The sequence below is a fragment of the Sus scrofa genome, chromosome 4 (assembly GCF_054392235.1).
Source record: "Sus scrofa isolate SSC_HxYL_T2T_F1_AM1 chromosome 4, Sscrofa_HxYL_maternal_Yorkshire_Landrace_v2.0, whole genome shotgun sequence".
Lineage (NCBI taxonomy): Eukaryota > Metazoa > Chordata > Mammalia > Artiodactyla > Suidae > Sus > Sus scrofa.
The window spans coordinates 17094942-17121720 of NC_139386.1; the positions used below are offsets into that span (position 1 = coordinate 17094942).

The 26779-nt window shown below is 34.2% G+C and overlaps 2 long non-coding RNA genes across 6 annotated transcripts in view; one reads left to right on the forward strand and one right to left on the reverse strand.

Annotated features, from left to right (window-relative positions):
• LOC146403698 (uncharacterized) overlaps positions 1 to 26779 on the forward strand; it is a 225233-nt gene that overhangs the window by 171775 nt on the left and 26679 nt on the right. For 2 of the 5 annotated variants that reach the window (XR_014843414.1, XR_014843409.1), the window contains 3 exons: positions 10729 to 10851; positions 11213 to 11332; positions 22109 to 22956. This is a non-coding gene — a long non-coding RNA (uncharacterized LOC146403698). Of the gene's footprint in view, positions 1 to 8503; positions 8789 to 10175; positions 10357 to 10728; positions 10852 to 11212; positions 11333 to 22108; positions 22957 to 26779 lie in introns of those variants that run through there. The other 3 variants (XR_014843411.1, XR_014843412.1, XR_014843410.1) reach the window with 3 other exon arrangements.
• The window catches only part of LOC146403699 (uncharacterized), a 117919-nt gene continuing 113226 nt past the window's right edge, over positions 22087 to 26779 (reverse strand). The window contains exon 4 of the long non-coding RNA XR_014843420.1: positions 22087 to 25045. This is a non-coding gene — a long non-coding RNA (uncharacterized LOC146403699). The remainder of the gene's footprint in view (positions 25046 to 26779) is intronic.

Here is a 26779-nt window from a genome sequence, read left to right on the forward strand (position 1 = left end):
CAGTATGAGATTCTCTAGTTCCATCCATGTTGCTGTAAATGGCATTATATCATTCTTTTTTATGGCTGAGTAGTATTCTATTGTGTATATATACCACCTCTTCCGAATCCAATCATCTGTTGATGGACATTTGGGTTGTTTCCATGTCCTGGCTATTGTGAATAGTGCTGCAATGAACATACGGGTGCATGTAAACACAAATATTTTGAAATGGAGAGACTGGACAATACTTAATGAATTGGACAGAGGCACCCCATTAGGACTATAGTTTCTCAGTTAACTTTTGGTGTGTATCCTGGAAGCAAAGCACAGATATGCTGTACTCTTTAGACTGTAGAGCCTCCATCACTCTCAGTCTGCAACATGGTACCCAGCTGGTGGAATGATGTTATAATAGAGTGAGTGGACCACAATGTTATCTAAGTTTGCTTCGCATTTTTTCCTCTTTTCTTGAGCTTCTTCCTATGTATTTCTATAGCTATTTCCTCAGTTTTCAATGACTTCCATTTCCAGTAATTAATTCATGGTTATATGTTGGCGTTGTCTCTTAAAACTTTATTGACTATGTCTATTTCTCTTTTTTATTTTTTTTATTTCCCCCAACACAGTTTTTTTTCCCCACTGTACAGCATGGGGACCCAGTTACACATACATATATACATAACTTTTTCTCCCATTGTCATGCTGCATTATAAGTATCTAGACATAGTTCTCAGTGCTACACAGCAGGATCTCAGTGTAAATCCATTCCAAGAGCAGTAGTTGCAAGTCTGTTCTCCAAGCCCATGATTTTCTTTTCTGTGGAAAGGTTCATTTGTGCTGTGTATTTGGTACCACATATGAGTGATATCATATGGTATTTGTCTTTCTCTTTCTGTCTTATTTCACTCAATGTGAGAGTCTCTAGTTCCATCCACGTTGCTGCAAATGGCATTATTTCATTCTTTTTTATGGCTGAGTAGTATTCCATTGTGTATATATACCACATCTTCTTATCCAGTCATCTGTCGATGGACATTTGGGTTGTTTCCATGTGTTGGCTATTGTGAATAGAGCTGCAGTGAACATGTGGGTGCATGTATCTTTTTCAAGCAAAGTTTTATCTGGATATATGCCCAAGAGTGGGGTTTCTGAGTCATATGGACAGGATGTGGAGAAAAGGGAACCCTCCTGCACTGTTGGTGGGAATATAAGCTGGTACAACCACTATGGAGAACAGTATGGAGGTACCTTAGAAAATAACATCTATTTGAATCTCACAGATAGGAATGTGATTCCCTTAGAAGACTATTTTATAGAAATTTAATGTTGTTGCCAGGAGGGGCAAAGGAAGAATTATGGATACAACGCATGACACGAAAAATACACTTTGGTTACATATAAAAGCTCCTTACGTTTTTCTACGTACTTATTGAATGTCTATAATCCTATATATACTTTAAAGTTTTTAGGATGGAGACAGTATCTGTCTTTCCCAGTTCTAATAATGGTGCTTAGGATATAGAAAGTGGTCAATAGTATAAGGTAAACAGTAAATTATCAATAACCAGCCACATTTATTAATTAAATATATGGTCAATTAATGACTGACATTTTTTATTGTTTATTACCTACTATTTTCCATTCATCATTTTCCCTAGAACTTAATAGGGATCATCAGGCCCAGAAATCCTTCGCACAGGATATCTACATGGTATGGTTTGTGCTGGGTGCTTCTATATGTGACCTCATTTCTAACAGAGAAGTCTTAGATAAATGAGAGGTCAGCTGTAATTTTCTCAGCACCTGTTTTATGAAACATTTTAAAACTGTCTTTTTTTCTTGTATCCAGTATTGCCATGGATGTGTCATAGACTTCAGCTGCAGCTCTGATTCAGCCCCTAGCCCAGGACCTTCTGTGTGCCATACGTGTGGCCCAAAAAAGAAAAAAAATAGTTTATTCAACTTACACACAAAGACTAAGAGACTTTCTCATCGAGACAGAATAGCTCAACTTTTAATATGTGAAATTCTATAGCGATTTCAGAGGAGTGCCAGGCACAGGACATCCTCAAATATGCCTCGATGGAATTTTGATTATTTATTAAAGTTACTTGAGAAACAGCTGGTGAAAAATGATAATATTAAAAAAAATTCTGATTCCCCTCTTTCCCTGTGGAAGTAGAGAACAAATCTAGCAGTTATCTCCTTATACCAGGAGGATAGAGAGCATCCTTATCCACAGAGTTAGGGAAGTCAAGGCTAAAAAAATTTTATAAACTAACTTTGTTACTTCTTCATTAGAAACAATGAATTTGTTTGTTAAATCTTTGCAGATATTGTTTATTTTTCTAAAAATGATATATAAACAGTCTGCTTTGGTTGCTTCAAGGGTCCCCTTTCTATGAGACTTTCGTGTGTACAAATTAAATTACTTTCCTGTTAAAATTTTTTTAATTGTCTTTTTTAAATATGCAAGATTCATAGATATTAATATGTGACAGTGAAGAACAAAAGTCAAATGAGAATTTGGGGCTTGGTCCCCCTAAACAGTTCTAGGAAATGAGAGAACATAGAAGATGGAATTAACAGTGCTTGCTTCCTAGAAGAGTGAATATTGAACGTAACCACAAAAGATTGGTGGTGTGCTATAAAATAGGTTCTTGTTTTTTATTTTACAGATAGTAGTTTGTACCTGCTAATCCCAAACTCCTAATTTATCCCTCCCCACTTCTCCTCTGTTAACCGTAAGTCTGTTTTCTATGTCTGTGCATCTCTTTGTTTCATAAGTTCATTTGTCATACTTTAGATTTCACATCTAAGTGATATCATATGTCTTTCTCTTTCTGACTTACTTCACTAAGTATGATAATCTCTAGGTCTATCCATATTGCTGTAAATGGCATTATTTCATTCTTTTTTTATGGCTGAGCTGCATTCCATTGTATATCTTCTTTATCTGCTTATCTGTTGATAGACATTTAGGTTACTTCCATGTTTTGGCTCTTGTACAATTTGGCAATATTTTTTTCCCATCACATGAGTTGTCTTTTTACCTTTTCACTTTCTTGCTGTTATCCTTTGAAACATAAATGTTTTGAATTTTGATGAAGTGTTATTTATTTTATATTTGGTTGCTTGAGCTTTTGGTATTGTATTTTATAAATCACTGCCAAATCCAAGCTTATGGAGATTTACCTCTATTTTTTCCAAGAGTTTCATAGTCATTATTTTTTCGGTTTGTTTTAAATTTGTTTTAGCTTTTCCATTTAGGTCTTTGATCCATTTTGAGTTAGTTTTTGTTTATTGTAAGAGATAGGGCTCAGATTTCATTCTTTTGTGTGTGGATATTGCATGCAATTTTAGAGCACCATTTTTTTGGGGAAAAAACCTTTTTTTCCTGTTGAATAATTGTAGCATCTTTGTCAAATCTTTGTCAAAATCAATTGAGCATTGATATAAGCATTTATTTCTGGACTATTAATTATATTCTATTGATCTATATGTCTATCCTCATGCTATAACAGCTTTGATTACTGCAACTTTATAGTCAATTTTAAAATCAGGTAGTGTGATCCTATCAACTTCATTCTTTTTCAAGTATATTTTGGCTGCATGTGTCCCTTATATTTCCATATGAATTCTGGGAATAGAGTTGTCAAAGGCAGTCAAGATTTTGATTGAGATTACATTGAATCTGTAGACCAATATGGGAATTTTGCTGTCTTAACAATACCAAGTTTCTGGTGGTGAAAATTATATTTAAAATACCTCATATTTCAGTTAAATATTAAAAATCTATCCTAGCAATGAAGTCTGGGTATTTGCCTACAGCTACTCCTGTATGTATGGAACACAATCTGTATTCCACTTTTTTCCAGATGCCAGTATTTTATGTTAGAAGATGTGTGTAGATACATTTTCTCCATTTATTTTTCTAAGTAGAATTTTTTGGCCATTTTTGATAGAAATGAAAATCTGGGAAAGAAGGGAAAATTTGTTTCCAATTAACTATTCCCTGTTTTAAGGCTTAAACTTCTTATTTGTTTAGATAACAACAGCTAAACAGTGATGTCCACTGATTAACACTTAATCTGTTGCTGGTCCCTTTCTGCAGAGAGTGATGCTTGTGTGAAGACCCTCTAGAGTAGCCTTCCTAATACACAACTGTATGGTGTGGCTATCTGGCAACCTTTAGACTACTTTCTTCCCACATCAACATCAGCAAGCAGGGTCTATCTGATTCTCTTAAATGCCATGGTCCTTTTTCTTGGTAGGCATCCTTCTTAATTAGGACATTAGCAAGCTTTCTCAAGCTCAGTGACATTTTTGCCATGCTCTTTTGGCCCAGGGGAAACTCTCTCATCTTTTACTTGCCCAGTGGATTCTATAGGCTTCATTACTTCTGCATCCTCTCCCTCGCTTGGCATCACTCTTCCATTCATTTCTCTTGTGATTAGAGTCCCAGATACAGATCAACAAGTGTCTCCTAAGCAGATGTACAAACAGGAAAGAGATTACACTACAAATCTTGGTTCTCCTGGGGAAATTTTTCTTTGGTTTCAGGGAAAGAAATCATGCTTGTCACCTGCACCTGGTTCAAGGAGGGAGTCATTTCTCAGTCAGAATATTATATCTGCAAAGCTAAAGCTACTCACTTCAAAGGCTTCAAACTTTATTCTCTAATTCTGTTGTTGTTGCTGCTGTTTGTGGTTGGAGGCAGCATTAGAGTAATAAGAGTACCAGTACAACATGAGAGGCTCCCAATTGCCTATGAGGGGTTTTGACATGGTGAGTTAAAACCATTCAAGCTATAACTTTGGCGCTCACATATTACTTTTTCTCAGAAATTATATTCAATATTTCATTAATTAATTATATTTAGAGTGGATAAAAATATGGAGTTGATATATTTAGTGGGAAGTGATGAATTATGAGCTGAAATTAATATTGGATAATTTAGATTCATATTTAATAAAATTACTATGATACATTTGAATTCATCACCTACTTCTGTATCCATGACCTTTGACATGTTATTTTGCAATTTCTTACTGCAGAGGCAGAGATGTTTTCCCTGCTTCCTGGCTTTTGAGTTTCCTCATGTAACTGGCTCTGTTCAGTAGGATTTGGGCAAATGGAACACATAGGCAGACAGGAGAACCTCTGCTTCTCCTACTCATCTGCCACATCCATGGGTTCATGTCTGAGTTATCCTGTTGGAGTTTAATACATCAGTTACCCCCAAAGTTCACTTATTAAATGTATTTCATTTTTGCCAAAAGGAATATTCAGAGATCATTAATTCTGTTTGAGAAATGCTTTTAATTTTTTAGTATGTTCCTAATTGAGTTTGAACTGAATTCTAACTTTTTTATTTTCTAAAGTATTCTCTAAATTCTTTAGCTTTTCTAGGTAGAAATGACTAAGCCTGGGCTAGAGCATTGATGGTAAGAGAAAAGTTAACAATTTCAAGTATATGTATACAAATAAAGCAGGGAACAAGGAGAAACATGACATTGCTCTATTTCCAGCTCTGTTCCCTTCCTGAAAGCTAGCGTCTGGCATGCCTGTTTGGTTAATTTCCAGAAGAGTGCCTGGGCAACATTATATGTCCTCTTTCATTACATAAATTAGCTTCAAGTATATAAATGTAAATAAACCAATGAGGCAGAACTTCATTTCAGTTATTTAACTCTCCATTGGTGTGCATGGGTGCCAGAGGTAAAACGCAAATTCATCTAGTTTCTACAGGACATTCTGTTTTCAGCGGACACAAGATTTTAATTTATGCCCTTTCCCCATATGCATTTCTGAGTGTGCTCAACAGAAGGTGTGTGGAGGTAGGTTTCTATCTTCGTTTTTTATTGTACTAGCAGAGGGACTTACATTTATCACAAGAATATTGAATTAAGTCCTATAAGAGAAAACAGAGCTTGATGGAGAGACAAAAATGAGGAGGCTGGACACTGTCCTTGTACCTCTGGTGTGGTAGGGTATAAGCAGTATAAGTAACAGTTAATGGGAATAGAAGTATGGTTCTAAGAGCTGATGTCACTGAAAGCTGTGTGTCAGGCCTGTCAGTTTATTGCTGAATTTCATTTTTTTTTTTTTTTTGGTATTTTGTGGATGACAACTACTTGACCACATACATTCAAGTGGTAATGTAGAGTAAATTGGGTCTATTAAAGTCATCTAACTGCTTGACCCCTTGACGTCCTTCTCAGACTACCCTCTTCGTCTTGATGCATGATTTTTCTGTTGATGTTTTCAAGCATTAAACTATTAAAAGCAGACTTCAGCAGCATTTTATGATTTTCCTTAGCTTAAATACATTCAAACCTACCTTCTCTCTAGGAATTCTCTTCCCCCTAACTCATTACCAGGCAGCCCTTGTAGTTCTTCAGAGCTCACTTTGATGTGAGTCCACAAAGAATATTTACTCCCTTCAATTTCTGAATTAACTAGACCCTCAAATTTTTCTGAGCACTCTTATCTTTTTTTTTTTTTTTTTTTTTTACAGTCATGTTAGAGGGGTTGTTATAATTTTGGTGTGTGTTTGCATGTATGTAATTTTTGTCCTATAGATAGTTTCAAGAGGACAGGGAACAAACTACTACCTCTAAGCTGAGTACGACACGTTCCATTTCAGGTTAAATGTAATTGTTAACAATGGTATAAATCCAACTTAACTGCCTACTTAGGGACATTTCTTCTATGGAATCTTTGTCATTATGAAGTATACACTGCACCTCAATGAAGTAAACCTATTCCAATTGGATCACATCATCACTTTATTAAGAAGATAGAGAACATTAACTTCGCTGTTTAAAAAATAATACCTGAATGCTTCAACTTATTCTTTTCTCCCCCAAAAGTTAGGAATAATTTCATTAGTCAGCTAATTAAAGATTTTTTTTAAATTGTCATTTCTACACTGGAAAGTTTAGTATTCAACATCTGATATTCCAGTCCAAAGCCATGGGAACTCCTTCAACATATAGTGCCCTAAACAATAAGACAGTTATAGTATTTATCTGGAAGAATTTTTTAAAGCTGTCACTCCTTCAACATATAGGGCAATAGTGAGAGGTTTCAGATTTTGAATATTATCCTTTGTATATATGTACATGTCTTGTCATCCCTTAATGACCTCATGAAAAATTTTAGTGATCATTCCTCTGCACTACTGCGATGAAGCTCCTTGACAACTCCAGTATTTTACAATGGACCTGTTAGCTGAAGCCCTGCTGAGGTTCTCTGTTCTGATTGGTCCAAGCAGAAGCCAGAGCCCTGCATTTGGTTCTGCCAGACACAGTGGCAACTCTTCAACCCCATGTATTTGCCATGAATAACACTGAGCTGGAGGCAGCATGACTGGATGAGTACCTCTCTGAGCATTAAGTGTTTTCACTTCTGTCATCATGACTGAGGTATTAAATTAATAACTGGTGACAAGGAATGAATTTAACACTGATCTGAGATGATTTCATGAGGTATAAGATACCATTTCCAGTTTGCATAAAATATTTAAACCTAAGAAAAGGAAAAGATATTTTTTAATATAAAATTATATACATAATTGAAAAATGCAATTTTTGAATATGTAAAATATTTAGGTCTCAGGCTAAATGCTTTAGCCTATATTATTTATAGATAAATATTATGTATATAATTACAATTAAAATTTTTTGAAGAACTCTGATTTTTCTCTCATCTAGACTTCTCTAACAGCCTCATTTGCTTAATTGCGTCATGTGACATTTCATAAATCCAGATATAATGATGTATCTTGCTCAAAACTCTACATGTATATATAAAAATAAGTTAAAGAGCTAACATGAGACCTGAATATTTTATATAATTTTATATATCATGTATTATATATTACTCCATAGTAATATGGATATAGATATATGCATAGACAGATTGTTGGATGGATGTGGCTTGAAAGCTAAGAATTCTAGCCTTATCTCTGACTTTATGGAATTCTCATTTACTTTAAAAAAACCAGGAATCACCTTTTTAATTAAGTATGCTTTAGATATTCTGGTATTATAATTAAAAGTGAAGTCTCAGGACTCAGACTTTGTGAGTTAAAATCTTAGATCTGTCACTCACAATTTAGTACCTTGGATTACTAATCTTTAAGGTAGAGTTACCTAATGTCTTGGTTTTCCACAGCAATCTCTGTTAGCTTGGCATAATTATTAAAAACACTGATTTTCCACATGATAACTTTCTCAGAGTTATAAGGATGAAACAAACAATATGTGTAAAATATTTGAAAATTTCCTGGCACATAGAAGTGCTCAACAAAAGTTAGCTATTAGTATTCCACCAGCTATGTCTATCTTCATAATATTCTGCCAGCTATAAATAGATCTGTCTTCAATAAAGGTGGAAATAAGAAAACTGACATGAAATTATGTCCCTCTTCTATAGTCACATGCCTAGTACATGCTATGACTGGAGTACACTCATTTCTGTATCATTTCAAGACTTTTTTTTTTTCAATATTTAGGTTATTCAAATACATGCCAAGGTCCTTCCACTGTGGAATTTTTATAAAATGTTAATTCAAGAAAGAATGAGAAGTTTCTAATGAATTCACAGAAAATCTTATTCAAAGAAGAAAGAAAAAGAATAAGTAAACAGAAGTTTGCTCTATGTGAGGTGCCTTGTACCTTCAAAAAACTAACTTCACTGAATCCCAAGATAATCTCGATAAGTTGGTGATATAGTTCCATAATTCCAAAGTTGCTATTCTTAGGACCACAAAGTCTTAGAATTTCATAAATTTTAAAAGGTAATGTAATATATGTTCGGGGGGATCTGAGATAACACTTTGCAATCAATCATTTTAATATTTAATCAGAGAAGTGTATTACTCTTCATATTAGGTGAGATTAACATTTCATTATAACCCACTATTTTAATTCTGGATCCTCTTTCTGGCTATTGGGGCTCCTTCTGAATCATCGTTGACATAATGATGGAACTTAGATCATAAAAAATGTACCTAGTTAAGAATCATTCCCAAGTCATGAATAACTTTGATTTCCCTCTCTCAACCATGTCACCATCATCTCTCCTCTAAGCTCCTTTAGCAGTTTCGTCAGGTGCTTAAAACTATCACTGTGAACTTTTATAGTTCAGATACATTGTATTCAGATACAATGTGTCTTAAACTCTTCAATGGTTTTTCCATAGCTTTTAGAAAAACACCATCTATCTTTAACTTTGTTTGCAAGATCCTTCATCATATGGCCCCTTGCTATATATTAATCTCATTTAATTCCCACCCTAATAGAGAATGAGAATTATCATTTCAATAAACTCAGAAAAAGCATTCTACAGTATTCAGTATCCATTCATGATTAAAAAAAAAAAAACCTCTTAACAAATGAGGCATAAAAAGGAAACTATCTCAACACAATAAGGCCATGTATAACCTGATCTTAGCTAAGAGCATACTCAGTGGTGAAAGGATAAGTTTTCCTCTAAGATTAGGAATAAGACAAGGGTCCCCATTCTTATCACTCCTATTGGACCTAGGACTGTAAGTACTAGGTAGAGCAATTGGGCAAGAAAGAGAAAATGTATCTGAGTTGGACAGAAAGAGAAAATTGTCTCTATTTACAAATAACATAATTTTATATATAGAAAATCCTGAAGACTCAGTCAAAAGTGTTAGATCTAATCAATAAATTCAGTAAATTTTAAAGGTACAAAATTAATGTACAAAAATGATTGGTATTTCTATGCACTAACTGCAAAATTTCTGAAAAAGTAATAAATTGGTGGAATACAATTCAGCCATTAAAAAAGAGAAAATTCTATCACTTGTGACACGGATGGACCTTGCAGGCATTATACTAAGTGAAATAAGTCAGAGAAAGACAAATACTGTATCTTTCTCTTATATGTGGAATATAGATTAAAAAAAAAAAACAAAACCAAAAACCTAACTAAGAAAAAGAGATCAATCTTGTTGTTGCCAGAGGCAGGTAGTGATGGAGGATGATGTGGAGGAGGTAGTCAAAATGTACAAACTTCCAATTTTAAGATAAATAAGTTCTAGGGATACAATGTACAGGATGATGATTTTACCTAGCACTGCTGTATGATATAAAGGTAAGTTAAGACAATTAATCCTAAGAGTTCTCAGTGTAAGATAAAATTTCTTTTTTTAGTGAAACCTATATGAAGATGGATGTTGATGAACCTATTGTATAATCACATCACAAAATATGTAAATCAAACCATCATGTTATATGCCTTAAACTTATATAATGATGTATGTCAGTCTCACTTCTCAATAAAATTGGAGAAATGGTTGGTAACAAATGCGATGGCTGAAAAGGCTCATAAAAGGTAATCATAAGAGGTAAAGTTAAGGATCTAAAGTTTTTTTATGAGACACTAATTCTCAACTCTTTAAAAATTTAGTGAGGTCAAACCCAAACCTCAGCAGTGACAATGCCAGATCATAAAATTTCTTAGAGTCTTCGCAGAAACAATCTTCCTTGGGCACTATTTTAACCATGTCTGGTATGTTTTGAAAAGAAATATCCATACCAACAGTATCCATAATTTCTGGTTATAGCTACCACTAAATTTTTTAAAAGTTGAGAATTAGTGTGATCTAATGCCATTAGGTAATTGATAGTCTTTTGGTAAAGAATCCATTTATGTGGCATTTCCCCACAAAAAATATGTCTTTTTTTTTTTTTTTTTCTTTTTCAGAGTGTTTGTTCTCAGAGTTTGTCTGCTGGCTCCTTTACGACTGGAGAACAGGTAGTAAAAGAACTCCAGAGACTTGCCTACATCAGTGAAAAGAAAGAAGCTGCAAGAAGTCTGACCACTAAGGTAAGGGAAACTACTAAGGTAAGGGAAACATTTCTTCAGTCACATTTTTACCGCCAACAATGGATTTTTTTTTTTTTAAAGTGAAATGTAAGAAGTCAGGGAATATCAAGTGCTGGCAATTATTATTATCCTTTGTGTGTACTTGATATGTGTGAATTTGAAAAATGATTTTAATATTGGGAATTTTAAAAGAATGACTAGGGGGAGGCGTGCAGTTGTTCTGAAAGGCCTTTATGCGTGTACCCTACTAGGCGCTGAAGGAAATGATGGGTCACAGATGTAGTCCCATTCTTTCTAATTCTCTGAAGATCTAGGACTATTGCTTTCCTGACATGACATCCCTCCTGATGTATCTTTCTAGAACATCGCAATTACTATTTTCACTGCCAATCTTGTAGCACGCATTCCGTGCCTCTGACTTGATCTGGGCTCATTTGAAGGATAATGGACTGACTGCTATCTCAGCAAACTGATTCCAAAGGTAATTGTAATTTATGATCTATATGTATCATCACTATTTTCTAAACGGGAAAGTGTGATGAAAGAATCAAATCACTGGCATTTTCTTTTTAAGGTGTCTACTACACTGACATCTCCAAAAGTAGGCTTTGCCACATAACTCATAAGTTTTGGTTATTTGATAGATTTATATAAATGGCAGGTCAATTACAATTATTATATCCATTTAAGAGAAAAGAAAACAAAGGCCAAGGAGTTTGATTTCCTTGAGCAATACAGGCCATGATATAGTAAAGGAGTGTGATGTGGATGACCTGTTAAAATTCACATCTGCTGCAGTGGATGATGTCTGTGACTATGGAAAGAGTAAATAAAAAGATTGATAGAAATATCCCTGTCCTTGATTACTTCAAATGTTTTAAATTGAAAAGTATATGCAACTGATTAACAAAATGTATTTATAAATGCTGGATTTGTAAACTTAATATATTAATATAAAATATGACCTGTATATTTGTTGAGTATAGAAAATCGATGTATATAGACTAATAGAAACCTAGCATATAAAAAAGCTAAAATTATATCATAGAAAAAGTTAACTGAAATATTTCTGATAGTTTACTAGGAACAGCAAGAAGATTTTTTACCAAGAGACTACAAATTACCTAATGCAATTAAAGTAATAGGAAATTCTTAAGGATAATTTACTAATGTTTTTCTGGCAAATCATGGCTCTTAGAGGTAAAATTCTTATCAGTTGCTATTTCATTTTTCTTCATATGTGTGTGAAAGAAGGAAATCTTTTGAAGAAATATCTTTTTATATATCTTAAAGAGTTCTACTACTCCTTTATAGCAGGGAACATACTGTGTTTTTGTCTGTTTTCAGAGCACTTATTAAAATTTCCATCATGTAGATTATTAATCAATAGAGAATATATATTGATAAGCATAAAACACTTATTTTACGTGAAACAATGGACTCGATATTGCCCTGGATTTAATCTTGAATATTTATGTTCTTGACCAGTTTCCTTAAACTCTTTGAGGATCAATTTTCTCATTTAAAAATAAGGAACATAATATATGCCAATTAACCATAATGGGTATTTTTATGGATATCAAATGATAAAATGTATATGAAATGACTGCTTTATATACTTTTCTATTAGAAAACTAGGTACTATAACATCAACTATTTGATTGAAATAGTTGAGAAAGTTCCTTTATTTTTATTTAATTTCCTATAGTCATCTTCCTTCAGATTTTTCACTTTGTGTAAGAAAATTATTATTAGTCAAATATTATGGAATCTCTAATATTTCTTTATATTCTTGAAATTTATAACATACATTCACATATATTGCTGAGGGATGCCCAATTTAGGGGAAACAAGAGACTACAGGATGGCTAGTTAAATTTGAATTTCAGATAGACCAGGTATTTTAGCCAAAACAAATAAATAAATATTGCATAGCACATATTTATACTACGACATCGTTTATTAATCTGAAATTCAAATTCATCTGTTTTTTTGTCAGGCAACCCCAATGTTGTACTATGTAAACTTCACATTAATGCATTTTTCTCCATTTTACAGATAACTGAAAAATCATGTATAGGTTGGAAATTGTGTAAAACAAAAAGAAAATACAACTTCAAATTGTTTGCTGTGTGGCTGAGAAAACAAAACAGTTATATGCAAAATGAAAACAATGTGTAGTATGGATTCTGTTAGCACGTGTTGAGTGTATGTAGTCTGGTACAATAGAATTCATACGTGTTGGGTCTGGGTGGTCTAAATTCTCCTGGAAAATGGTTCCTGTGAACTAGAACTTGAAGAGACAATAGAACCTATGGATTCAAATGTTTAGAAGAAATATCTTTCTTTGAAGTTCAGCTCTACAGGGCACTTAGGCATTTGCTGCCATTATCTGCTCTAGTGCATAGAACTAGGAGATTACATTTTCCCATGATTCTCTATGGGCCTTTCCCCACAGCAGCCTCTATATGTGTCTATATTCTGCCAGAGACCTTTAATCTCCCACTGCCTGACACCATCACGGACATGGAGCAAAGGCAAGATACGTTGCAGCCTTTTTGTGGGACGCTAGGCTGTGTAATTATTGAGAGGACTTTAGCAGAACAGTGAAGACTGTCATACATTCTAATTTCACAAAATTAAGGAATTGAATATTATGGTTAATTTTGCCTATGTTCCTATGTGGTAATACATGGAGACACTTTATAAGATATATATATGCAATTTATACTTTCAATAATTTATATATGTGTAACATAAGTATATATTTGTGTATATAATATCCATGTATATGTAAGTATATAATTATGTATATATAATATTTATGTATATTATGTATACCCTAATATATCTGTATCTATAACTACCTATCTATACATATAATTTTACAAGGTACAAAGTGCTTTCACATACATTGTTTCATGTAATCTTTGAGTTACAGTGTATTCTCTCTATATTGTAAATGAGAAAGTTAAAGATTAGAGAGGATTAGAGAGCTACCCAGTGAAAGTGCTGGAACTGGAACCTAAATCATTTTAATCTAAATCTCACATTCTTTCCCCACTTACTAATGAGTTTAAATGTCTTAATTAAGCATTATCATTGTAATTGCTATAATCCATTTAATCTTTCCCAAATATGGTACATAGGTTTTAATAGGACAATAACTGAAACAGAATGTCCTAGTTATTTATATATAACTACATTTAAATGATTGTTTTATTATTGGAATATTTGGTTCTTTAAAGATTTTAATATGATTTTTTATTGTGGATCTTCTAGAATGAGGTAAACTATATCCCAGGGGTCTTTTAGCTTCCAGAACTGTGAGGAAATACATTTCTATTATTTTAAATCATCTAGTCTGTTATATTTTGTTATGGCAACCCTGGAAAACTAATACTTTGGAGGAGATTTCCATTTGCCTTTCCCTCTGTAATAGGTCTTAGCACACAGGTTAAGAAATATATGCTACTGCTGTGCCAACCGCTCCATAAATGTGATGTATCTATCTGTTTAGATTTAATTTCTTTCATTTTTATTTTTTTTTACTTTTCCAGTGTACTTTGTTGTCTTTTGTCAGATTTATATCCCTGTGTTTCACGTTTGCATTGTTTTTAAGTTTTTGATTATTTATTGCTAGCATTAAAGTTCAAATTATTTTAATATTGATTATATAACTAGCAAATCTTATTAAATACACTTATTATGGTAGACTTGGGCTTTTTTTAGATTTTATAAGAATTTCTACATAGACAATTATACCTGTAAATATAGTTTTACTTCTTTTGTAATATGTATAAATTTTTCTCCTCAAACTTACTGGTGAGAATCTTTGTTAAAATCTCAAATGGAAGTGGTAACCCTGACATCTTTGTCTTACCTCTGAAATTGTTATGAAACCATCCCCTTTTTCATTATTAAATATGACGTTAGCTATGAGCATTTTACAGGCTTCATCAGTTTGAAAAATCTTTCTCCTTTTTGTAATTAGCTGAGTTTTTCTTTTATTCATAAGTGGATGATATGCATATATATTTTCAAATGCTTTTTCTTTAATTGAGATAATCTTATGGGACTACAGTCCTAACATGAGTCATTACACTGATGGATTTTGAAATGAACCATATTTGGTCATGTCATGTCACACTTTTAAAACTACATTATAGGTGTAAATTTGCTAAAATTTTCTAAGGATTTTTACGTCTATGTTCATTAAAGATATGTCTCTATTTACTTTGTGTCTTCATCTAGTTTTGGTATGAGGTTAATCATAGCCTCAGAGTATGTATGAGCTGGGAAATATTTGTCTTCAATTTTTGTGAAAAAAAAAAAGAATTTAGAATTGATATTACTTTATCCAGGTTTTGGCATTTTTCTGTTGTTTTTCTTTACATTTTTCTATTTTCTCAATTCTTTAACCTTTCTCATGCTCTTCTCTCACTGAAGATGGTCCTACCTTATTTCTGCATTTTTTTTATATTCCCAAGTCACATCATCCTCACCATAACCTTGTAAGGTAAGGGCAGAAACCAGTATTCCACTTCAAGGAAAGGAATAAGGTCTTATTCCTCAAGGCTTATTCAACAACTTGTTCATTGTTTCATGATTAGTAAGGTACTGACTGTGATTTGGAATCAGGGTTTCCTGGTTTTGAGTCCAGAGCTTTTCTTTTGGTGCACCTTAAGAAATTTCAAAAGCTCTTCCAAGCCATAAGAAGTGGGTCAGGAATTGACATAAGAAGGGCATATCTCAGGGTTCATTCTGAAAAGGCTGAATATGAACAAGCTTTTATTTCACTGGAGGTGTCCAAGGATAATAGTAACACTCTATGGTATCTGGGAGATCATTGATCTCTTCTTTGGTATTTGTTTTCTTACATTTTTTGGCTCTGAAATGAAATAGAAATGGCAGACATCATCATATGTGTTGGATATGGTGGCACATAACAATTTATTTGTACTTGATACAGTTATAAATCACTGCTAGGTGTATTCTTTTCACAGTAGCTGTTGAAGTGACTTGCCAAATTATTCTCACCACAGATAAAAGCTGAGAAGCTGAAAAAGCTCAATTGCATGGTCATGAAACTTCATAAACCTCAAAGAATGGTATCATGATCTCTTTCTCTGAGGTCTTATTTAGGGGGAAAAAAAGATGTGCAATTACCAGATGGGTTCTGGAGCCAAAATCCTTGGGTTAAATTCCAAGAGTTCTGAGTAAAATTCCAGCTATGTGCTTTTTTTTTTTTTTTTTTAAGGTTTAGACCTAGAGCAGGCACATAACTTTTTTTTTTTTTTTTTTTTTTTTTTTTTTTTTTTTTTTTTTTACCACATTCAACTGGTTAGATGCATCCCAGGGCTATCCAGGATTCAATGTGTGAGGGGATTATCTAAGACTAAAACATGGGGAGGTGTTTCATTAAATAATATTTTGGAAAACTAAATGCCACAAAACCAAAAGTGGGGAAAAGATTTGAGACTGCCTCCTCAAAAGAATAAGGATGATCAATATGTAGACAAAATGTTGAACATCATTAGTTATTAGGGCAAAACAAACTAAAACCCAAATGAATTATCATTCACACCCACTAGACTGACTTAAACAAAACAAATCATTTGCAGGGATGTGGAGCAACTGTAATGTTCATATAGAAGCTATGCGTTTAAAATAGTGCATGTTGGAAAATAATTTGGCCCTTTTGGTGGGACTTGTTTATGTATTTTTCTTCCTTTATGTCTGTAACCATTGTATAGGGAAGTTCCCAGGCCAGGGATCAAATCCGAGAAGCAGCTGTGACAACACGATGCTTCACCCACTGTGCCAGGCCTGGGATTGAACCCACACTGCTGCAGAGACACCACCAGATCCCTAGCTTGCAGTACCACAGCAGGGCCTTTGTTTTTGGATTTCTTAATATTTGGATTTCTTAATATTTGGATTTCTTAATATTTGATTTTGGATTTCTTAATATTGAACTACAATATTTATTTTATAGGTGTACGACACAGTGATTCAAAATTTAAATGTTATACTCCATTTATATAACCTTTATTATAAAACATTCCCTGTGTTGTACAATATATCCTAATAGCTTATTTTATATGTAATAGTTTGTACCTCTTAATCCTCTGTCACTATCTCGGCCCTCCCACTTCCCTCTTTCCACTGGTAACCACTAGTATCTTTTCTATATCTGTGAGTGTGTTTTTAGTGAATAACAAAAACACACTCACAGATATAGTATTCACTAATTTCTTTTTTTAGATTTCACACACAAGTGATATCATACAGTATTTGTCTTTCTCTGACTTATTTCATGTAGCATAATATCCTCCAAGTTAATCCATGTTTTTGCAAATGGCAAAATTTTCTTTTTTATGGTTGAATAATATTCCATTATGTATCCATTCAAATGTTGATGGACACTTAGGTTGCTTCCATATCTTGTGTATTGTAAATAATGCTGCTATGAACATTGGCGTGAATGAACCTTTTTGAATAAGTCTGCTACTTGTGCTGCCCTCAGACTGGCTTACTCTTTGGGAGCAATGAAAATCTGCTCAGAACACAGCCTCACCTCTGGTGTGTGTGCCCATGATGTCCACTGCTGTTCTGCACCTGGACCTGCGCCCACTAGTAATGGGGCTCCCATAGTGGACCTGTGCTTCATCGGCTCTCACCCTCTACTGGCAGCCCAAATCACACCTCAGACTATTTCAGCACAACCAAACTGAATCTTCTCCCTTAGTCTCGCTGCTAAAGCCCAAGTTTTAGCATCTAGCCCCTGTGAAGGAATTTCCCAGGTCAAGGGAAACTTCCATTTTTCACAGCTCTCTCCCTGGGGTACAGGTACCATACTGATCCCATCCCATCCACCCCCTTTCACTCTATCTGGTGATATAAGGATCTTTTTGCAGCTTTGGTTATATAAGAGATCTATTATTAGCTTTCCATTGGTATTCTGTGGGAATTGTTCCACATATGACTGTGTTTTTGATGTGTGTTCCACATCCTTTTACTCCAACATTTTGATCTCCCCCAGTGTTTTCTGTCTGGATAGTCTGCCCATTGATGTAAGTGGGGTGTTAAAGTTCTCTACTATTACTGGGTTAGTGTCAGTCTCTCCCTGTATGCTAATATTTGCTGTATGTATTTAGGTGGTCCGTATATATATCTATAGTTACTATATCTTCTTGGTTTGATTGCTTTATCATCATGTAGTGTCCTCCTTTATCTCTTGTACCAATCTACTTTAAGTTTTGCTATCATAGCCTTTTTAAAAATTTCCATTTGCAAGGAATACCTTTGTCCATCCCTTCACTTTCAGCCTGAGTGTATGTTTATTATTTTTATTTTTTAATTTAAAAAAATTTTTATTGTCTTTTTGCCTTTTCGAGGGCCGCTTCCCATGGCATATGAAAGTTCCCAAGCTAGGGGTTGAATCGGAGCTGTAGCTGCTGGCCTACACCAGAGCCACAGCAACGTGGTATCCGAGCCGTGTCTCCAACCTACACTGCAGCTCACGGCAACGCCAGATCCTTAACCCACTGAGCAAGGGCAGGGATCGAACCCGCAACCTCATGGTTCCTAGTTGGATTTGTTAACCACTGTGCCATGATAGGAACTCCAGCCTGAGTGTATGTTTAGATCTAAAGTGATTCTCTTGCAGGCAGTATATGTACAGGTCTTGTTTTTATATTCAGTCATCTAAACTTTTGATAGGAGCATTTAGTCCATTTACATTGAATGTAATTATTGATATGCATATTCTTATCATAATTGTTTTCAGGTTGTTTCGTAGGTCTTTTTTGTTCTTTTTGTTCTCTCATGCTTTGACGACTATGTTATATTTGGATTCCTTTTTCTTTGTGTATCTAGTACAGGTTTTTGGTTTGTGGTTACCATGAGGTTTTTATATAACAGTCAACATACATACGAAGTGACTGTATTAAGTTGCTGTTCTCAATTTCAAGTGCATTTTTACAACCCTGTATCCGTACTTTCCTCCCCTTATGATTGCTATTTTTGATATATTTTACATCTAATTCTTTTGTGTATCCCTTAACTATTTATTGTGGATATAGATGGTTCACTCTTTTCGTCTTTTAATCTTATTAGTTTTCTTCATGGATGATTTTATACCTTTACTGTATGTTTGCCTTGACAAGCTTTTACATTTCATAATTTTCATATCTCTGGTTGTTGCCATAGAGAAGTTGCTTTAACATTTCTTTTAAAGCTGGTTTGGTAGTGTCGAACCCTTTTATCTTTGGCTTGTCTGTAAAGCTTTTGATCTCTTCATCAAATTTGAAAGAGAGCCTTGCTGGGTAGAGTATTCACATTTGTAGGTCCCCTGCTGGTTTTAATATTCTCTTTATCTTTAATTTTGGTCATTTTAATTACAGTGTGTCTTGGTATCTTCCTCTTTTGGTTAACCCCTGTTTGGAAATGGTCTCTACTTCTTGGACCAGATGACTGTTTCCTTTCCCAGTTTAGGGATGTTTTCAAATGTTATCAGCCCTTTTATCTCTCTCTTATCCTTCTGGGACCCCTACAGTGTAACTATTAGTGTGTTTGATGTGTCTTGAGACACATGCTAGTGGAGGGAGGTGGGTCCTGGGCCTCTGGTTGGAAGGGCTATGTCCAAGGGTTGTTGTGGGCTCAGGGGATCCTTAAGGTAGCTTTTCTGCTGGTGTTGGGCTGGGTCTTCACCCAGCTAGTTGCTTGGCCAAGACTGGGTCCTGGTTCTAATAAGCTAGATGGAGGATTCCTCAATGAAACTTGCTAGCACAAGTGTTCCTGTGGTAGAAGGAGCTTCCAAGAAGGCTTCTGTCAGTGTCTGTGTCCCCAGGATAAGCTGCAGTTGCTTCCTTCTTCTTTGGGAGACTCTTTAGGATCTGAAGGTTAAGTCTGACCCACATTTTTGTCAAATAGTGCTTCTTCGCTGGGTCCTGGAGCATGAGATTTTTTTAAGAGGGGAGTCTATTTCCCCCAGACCTCTGGGAAAGTCCCAGTGGCCCACTTTAAAGCTAAGTGTTCTGAGGACTTGTCTTCGCTGTGCAGGACCTCTGGGCTGGGGAACCCAATATGGGGCTCAGATCTCACTCCTTTGGGGGAACCTCTGCAATATAATTACTCTCCAGTTTGTGGATTTCCTACTGGGGTTATGAGACTTGATTATAAGTCCATCTCCTACCCACCTCATTGTGGTTCTTTCTTTCTGTCTTTAGTTGTGGAAGATCTTTTTTGGTAGGTTCTTTTCCATTGACTGTTGTTCTATAAATTGTGATTTTGGTGTGCCTTGGAGATGAGCTTGGGGTCTTTCTATTCCACCAACTTGGCTAATCTCACCAATAGGTTATTATCTTGAGTAATCATTTTGTTGCTTTTAGCATCTTTTATTAGAAAATCCAAAAAAGTTTATGCACTCATACACTATTCTCATGAGAAAAATATTTGTTGAAAGTTCTTTTGTAAATGGGAAAACTTACATATGAAGATTGTTCTGAGGATCTTCTAGGTTCTAGCTTTCCTTCTGAATGTCACCCAGAAGGTTGGCATTCAGCAATGTGGAAGAAGATTACAAGTAGCAAGCACGATTTGACACCCTTTAAATAAATTTATATATACATCTACTTTATGGTCTAGCAATTCCAACCCAGATATTCACACATGATAAACATTTTAATAGAGAATCTTTTAGGAAAATATTTATAGCACTTAGAGGACAGGCACACATTTACATATATGCATATTACTTTATATTCGCATGTATTCACTATGCATATGCATGCATGTATATACACAGAAAAACATATCCATAAGCACACATATTTATGCATATTCAAAAGTGACAATATGCATATTCAAATATTGGTATATAATTACATACGTATGCATATATATCACTGAATATGCATTTTTCGTAAATACATTTGTAGGCATATGAAGATGAATATGTGAATATTCATGTCTCTGAAGATGCATAAGTGAATAGGCATATGTGTGAATATATATGTGTACTTATGTGCATACTGATTATACATATTGAACATGCATATATTTTTATATACATGTTATATTTTTATATACATGTTAAACATGCATATATTTTTATATGCAAATAAATTATGTGTGAGGATATATATTGTGAATGTGCATATGAATATATGTTTGCATGCATATATAAATATATACTGATATTTTGAATATGCATATAAGCATTCACTTTTGAATATTCATAAATTAGTGTGCTTATGTATGTTTTGCTGTGTATATATACATAGATGCATATATGTGCATACATATCCATAGTGAATAATATGAATATGTATAATGTAATATGCATGTACAAATATGTATATATGGCTATATGAAAGTATATGTAGCTATGCATATTTATGTGACAGATTTATGGTTGTGACTAAGATGTAAGTGAAGTATACATGTAATTGTAAATATGTATGCATATTGAGTATGTCTATGTAAATATATATACATATTTGAATACGTATGAGTGTGTTTGGATGTGAGCGAGTATACATGCAGTTTGGTCTGTGTGTAACTACATCTAACCTAAACTGTTCACTTAAAAGCAGTATTTTAAGTTTTAAATTGTATTAAGTTGATTTAAAGTACTTAAAGGGAATATACACAAGTTATTTAATTGCTCTATAGCATAGTTTTTCCTCTTCCAAAAAGACCGTATGATAATAACACCTTGAACTGTTTTATAAAGTAGAGTTGTTTAGAGCAGTGCTCCTTATGTGGTAAATTATCATTACCTTCATACTCCTTTAATTTGTTGTATTAAAAGGAAGGGGATGTAATTTTAAAAGCAATAATAGTGAACTAATGCTAGTTTTATAGTTTTCATACAGAGACTACTTTGGTTGTAAAGGATCTAATAATTATGTCTTTTTAAACATTAGTTTTATACATTCAAGAGATCCTCATTTGAATTAAAATGATAAGTAAATTTTTAAAGATGCAAAGTAGGCAAATGAGCATTATTGACCCAGTGGCATGGGGAATCTCTTCCTAATAGCTTGCAGAATAGGGTGCCATTACAAAGCAGCAGTACCTCAGGGCATTTTAAATATTTTGAAACTTGTTGGTTGGGGTTGACATTATTTTAATAAACCTTACAAGGAGTAGATTAGTCTACTGAATCCCTTCTCCATGGCATGCAGCTGTTACTCTATTCCCATTTGTAGGAGATGCAAAAGTAGCTTTTTTTTTTTTTTTTTTTTAGAAAAACAAGACTTACCAGATCTACGCACAGAATACACATGTGATCTCTCCCTCAAGATAAAAGGAATTGAATGAAATGTAACTGAACTTTGAGGTTCTGCTTGCATACTCTCACCTTCTATTCTGCTTTCGTAATAGTTATTATAGAATGTACGTGCATGGGGAGAACAAGTGACATATATCCTGTTACTCTCACCAGGTGTATGGGAGTAGGACCCCTGAAAAAAAGGATCCAATCTTCTACAAAATAGATGGCCTTAAAGATTTTGTAATCTATAGAAAACTTATTCTTTTGTAATTTAAAATATTCTTGCACTTTTACATTTTCCATCATGATTTTAGAATTCGTTTTATGGGTATGCCCACTTAAAGTTTATATATTAAAGTTCTAACCCCCCAATACCTTAGAATTGGAGATAGAACTTTAAGGAGGTAATTAAGGTAAAATGAGAGCATATAAATAGTGTCCTACTAAGAAGAGGAGGGTGACACAGACACACACAGAAGACAATGTAAAGACACAGGGAGAAGATGGACATCTACAAATTGTGTACAGAGGCACCCAGAAGGAACCTGCCAACACCTTGATCTTGGACTCCTAGCCTCCAAAACTATGAGAAAATGAATTTCTGCTGTTTAAGCTACTCAGTTGGGCTCTTGTTATAGCAGCCCTAGTAAGCTAATGTAATTGTGTTACATAGAACATGTAGATACGTTTGGGTAAGTTGACATCATGAAAATTCCTTATTTATTGAAAAAATATTGATGTTTCTGCATCACATTCTTAATGCAAATGTAATTTCAATAGTGATGTGAAAGTTTTCCAAAATTAAATCCACATATAAAACACCAATGTGTATGTGTGTGTATAGTGTGTATATATACAATATATATGGTATCAAATACTTAAATGACTATTAAAAATATACAACATACACAACGATAATATTGGGACTTTTAAACCATGCCAGAAAATGACAGTCTATTTGTTCCCATTTCATCACATGATTACAAAAACCAATTTCTCAAAGAAATTTTAGCATGAAAGAATCCCCTCTTCCTTACTTTGTTTCCACATCCTCTATGGTGTCTGGGAGAGGAAGATTCAAAGTCTGGTAGGAAGTACATGCAGAGAGAAGACACAATGAGGAATATGCTGCATAGACTCATTGGCAAGTGTTGGTAATACTGTCTGGTGATAGGTACTAAAGAGCCCAGTCCTGCAGCCAGTCCACTAATAAGTATAATCACACCCTCTACTCTAGACCTTAAGAATAAGAAAACATTGTTTAAATAAATCTTAGCTTTCTCAGTGATTTTTATCTTTAAAACTTTTCTTGACAACTTCAATACAAGGTAACCTTTCTCTCATTGAATTCTATTAGTATTTAATATGTGTATTATACTGTGTACATAAAATCAAGATATAGTAGTTATAATCTGCAGCTGTACCTCCTGCTGAAAATGAATTTAAATGCCTTATTAAAGTCATTACTATGTTACCAACTTTAGCTCATGGTGGTTATTTTCCTCTTTTATATTAAATTCTTATCACACTTCTGAGTTGCAAGATAATGTAGAATTGTCTTGTGTTATGGCTTTTGGTTAGAACCTGTTTTTTGTGGGGTTTTTTTTTTTAAGCTCACTTCATATACCCATGCCTGTCTTTTGGATTACAATTTAAATGTTTATCCAGAAAGAATGAGACATCCTTTCATATCGTTTGCTACTTCGTACACATTATTCTTGGTCCTATAAGAAATATTTCCTTCAGAGCTATATATGAAGCTGGAATTTCTTTTCTGTTTTCTTGTTTATTGTCAATAACTACTACTAGAATTTCTATGAAGGAAAGCCCTATATCTTGTGTTTATGGACTTACTGTCCTGTGCCTGTCTATCTCATGGAAATTTCTGAAATCTTATTCTCTTCATTCCTCCTCCTTCTGCTCTCCTTCCCCTTCCTCCTCCACTTCTGCTGTTGAAATTTAATTATATGCCCTTTGAGAGTATGTGCACTAATGTGTTATTTATATCACATTGTTTACTCTGCATTGTGCCTTTTAAAAATATAAAAACTTGAAAGCCTGATTTCACAAGGATGTTGAAATGCTATCATTCTTCTATATATGTCATCTCAGAAGAAAAAAAAAAACTACATTCAACTTTGGGGAGAGAGTATCATGTGTTTCATTCAAAGTCCATTGACTATTTTAGTATATTCAACATTAAGTTTTCTTCTAAAAAGAATTAGTGATTTCTAAGAATGAATGTGGGTAAACTTTTCACATGATCTGATGAGTCTGGCATTGGGTCAGAAATCCCATGAAACTTTCATTGCTTTGGATTATAATATATTGGGAAACTTTCAGTGATTCGTACATCGCAATGATCAGATATAGTTTTCTAATATGATTCAGTTTAAATCATGTTATAGTTTAAATCCTGAGGCAAAAATATAAAAATAGTACTTCAGTGGGTCTATGAGATTGAGCATTGATGAAAAAGCTCTAGTATTGGCAAAGGCAGGTGGGTTTGACATCTAGTGAATAAAATCATATCTTGATGAATGTGCTGTGGAAGTGTGAGGGGTTAGATAGAGAATATCTGGGGACAAGTAGTTGTGATTAGTTTTTAAAATATGAGAGATTTAAGAAAACAGTGTAGACCATTTATAGATAATCCAAATTTTGCCAATAGATGTTTTTATATCACCTGGGTAATTAGTTAAAATTTCTTTGAGTAGGAACTTCATTTAGACTTATTTAAATCTCAAGCAAATTCCAGGAAGCTCAGTTGGGGTCTCTGTAGGGAGAGCTCAGTGTCTTACCTGATTCCTGTAGGTATGAGTTCATGACTGTAGGTGGTACTTATGCTGAAGTATACTGCCATGAATCCTTTTCCCAATATGGCAATTCCAAGGCATAGAAAAGGCGTGTCTATGAGGTTAAGAAAGTCATTTGTGTGACTAGGTCAATATGAGAAACCATGTAAATATCCTACTGTGAACAACCTTCTCTATATTAAATGATTGTTAGTGAGCCATCTTTTAATAAATATATATGGTATTAAGAAATTGGTAGGAGTCTAATCATTTACCTCAGGGTTTCAACAGTGCAAATACTTAGTTTGGTTAGTCTGAAGTTCATAAGATGATGATTAATACACAGTAAGCTTTCTTTTTTGCCTCAGTTTTCTCGCAATTATGACATTATTTCCCTATCCTGACATTTTTTAGAAAAGTTTATTTCCAAATATCACATACCTGAAGGATGAAACCAGTGCTACTTTATACACGTGCATGTTCATTGCAGCACTATTCACAATAGCCAAGACATGGAAACAACCCAAATGTCCATTGACAGATGACTGGAGTAGGAAGATGTGGTGTATATACACAATGGAATACTACTCAGCCATAAAAATACAAAATAATGCCATTTGCAGCAACATGGATGGAACTAGAGATCTCATACTGAGTGAAGTAAGTCAGAAAGAGAAAGACAAATACCCTATGATATTACTTATATCTGGAATCTAATATATGGCACAAAGGAATCTTTCCACATAAAAGAAAATCCTGGGCTTAGAGAATAGACTTGTGGTTGCCAAGGGGGAGGAAGTGGGATGGATTGGGAGCTTGATGCAGACTATTGCCTTTAGAATGTCTAGGCAATGAGATCCTGCTGTGTAGCACTGGGAACTATGTCTAGTCACTTATGATGGAGCATGATTATGTGAGGAAAAAAATGTATGCATATATGTGTAACTGGGTCACTATGCTGTACAGTAGGAAAAAGATACTAATGTATTGAGGAAATTAAAATGAATGAACTGGAGTTCCAGTTGTTGTACAGAGGAGAATAATCCAACTAGCATCCATGAGGATGCAGGTTTGATACCTGGCCTTGCTTGGTGAGTCAGGGATCCAGTGTTGTCGTGAGCTGTGGTGTAGTGAGCAGACGCACCTCGGACCCCACATTGCTGTGGCTGTGGCATAAGCCAGCAGCTATAGCTTCAATTCAACCCCTAGCCTGGAAACTTCCGTATGCTGTGAGTATGGCTCTAAGAAGCAAAAAGCAAAAAAAATTTTTTTCATGAATTATAAAGTGCTACTATGAACAGCTAATGAAATTTGCATGTAATTTAAATGTAATTTAAAGTCTCTGTCCTAAGAAATGAAAATTACTTCTGACCATGGATAGATATAAGAGATACAAGAAGTTTTCCAAGGTGCTTCAAGGCATCCAGCACTGATCTCAGTGAACCTCAAGTGTTAACACTTCTAAAATTACTGTATGTTAGCTATATATTTCAGATTCACTGGTATTTTCAAAAAGAGTGAGTGAAAAGGTGAGATTTCCTATACCTAATGGTAATATATTCATGTTCTTAAACCACTGAGAATAGGGATTCATGCTGGATCTGCAAAAAAGAGTCCCTCTTGACTGTGGGTTTCCTTGAAATAATGTGGACTCCTAGAAAATCAAAGATATTCTCTTTGCATAAAATCTTTGTGTTACAACCAAAATATTTAAATGTTTCCTTTCAATAGCCTGAGACCCTCAAGTTTTTTTTTTTTTTCTGTCATTTGTCTTTTTAGGGTCATACCCGTGACATATGGAGGGTCCCAGGCTAGGGGTCTAATCAGAGCTACAGCAGCTGGCCTACAA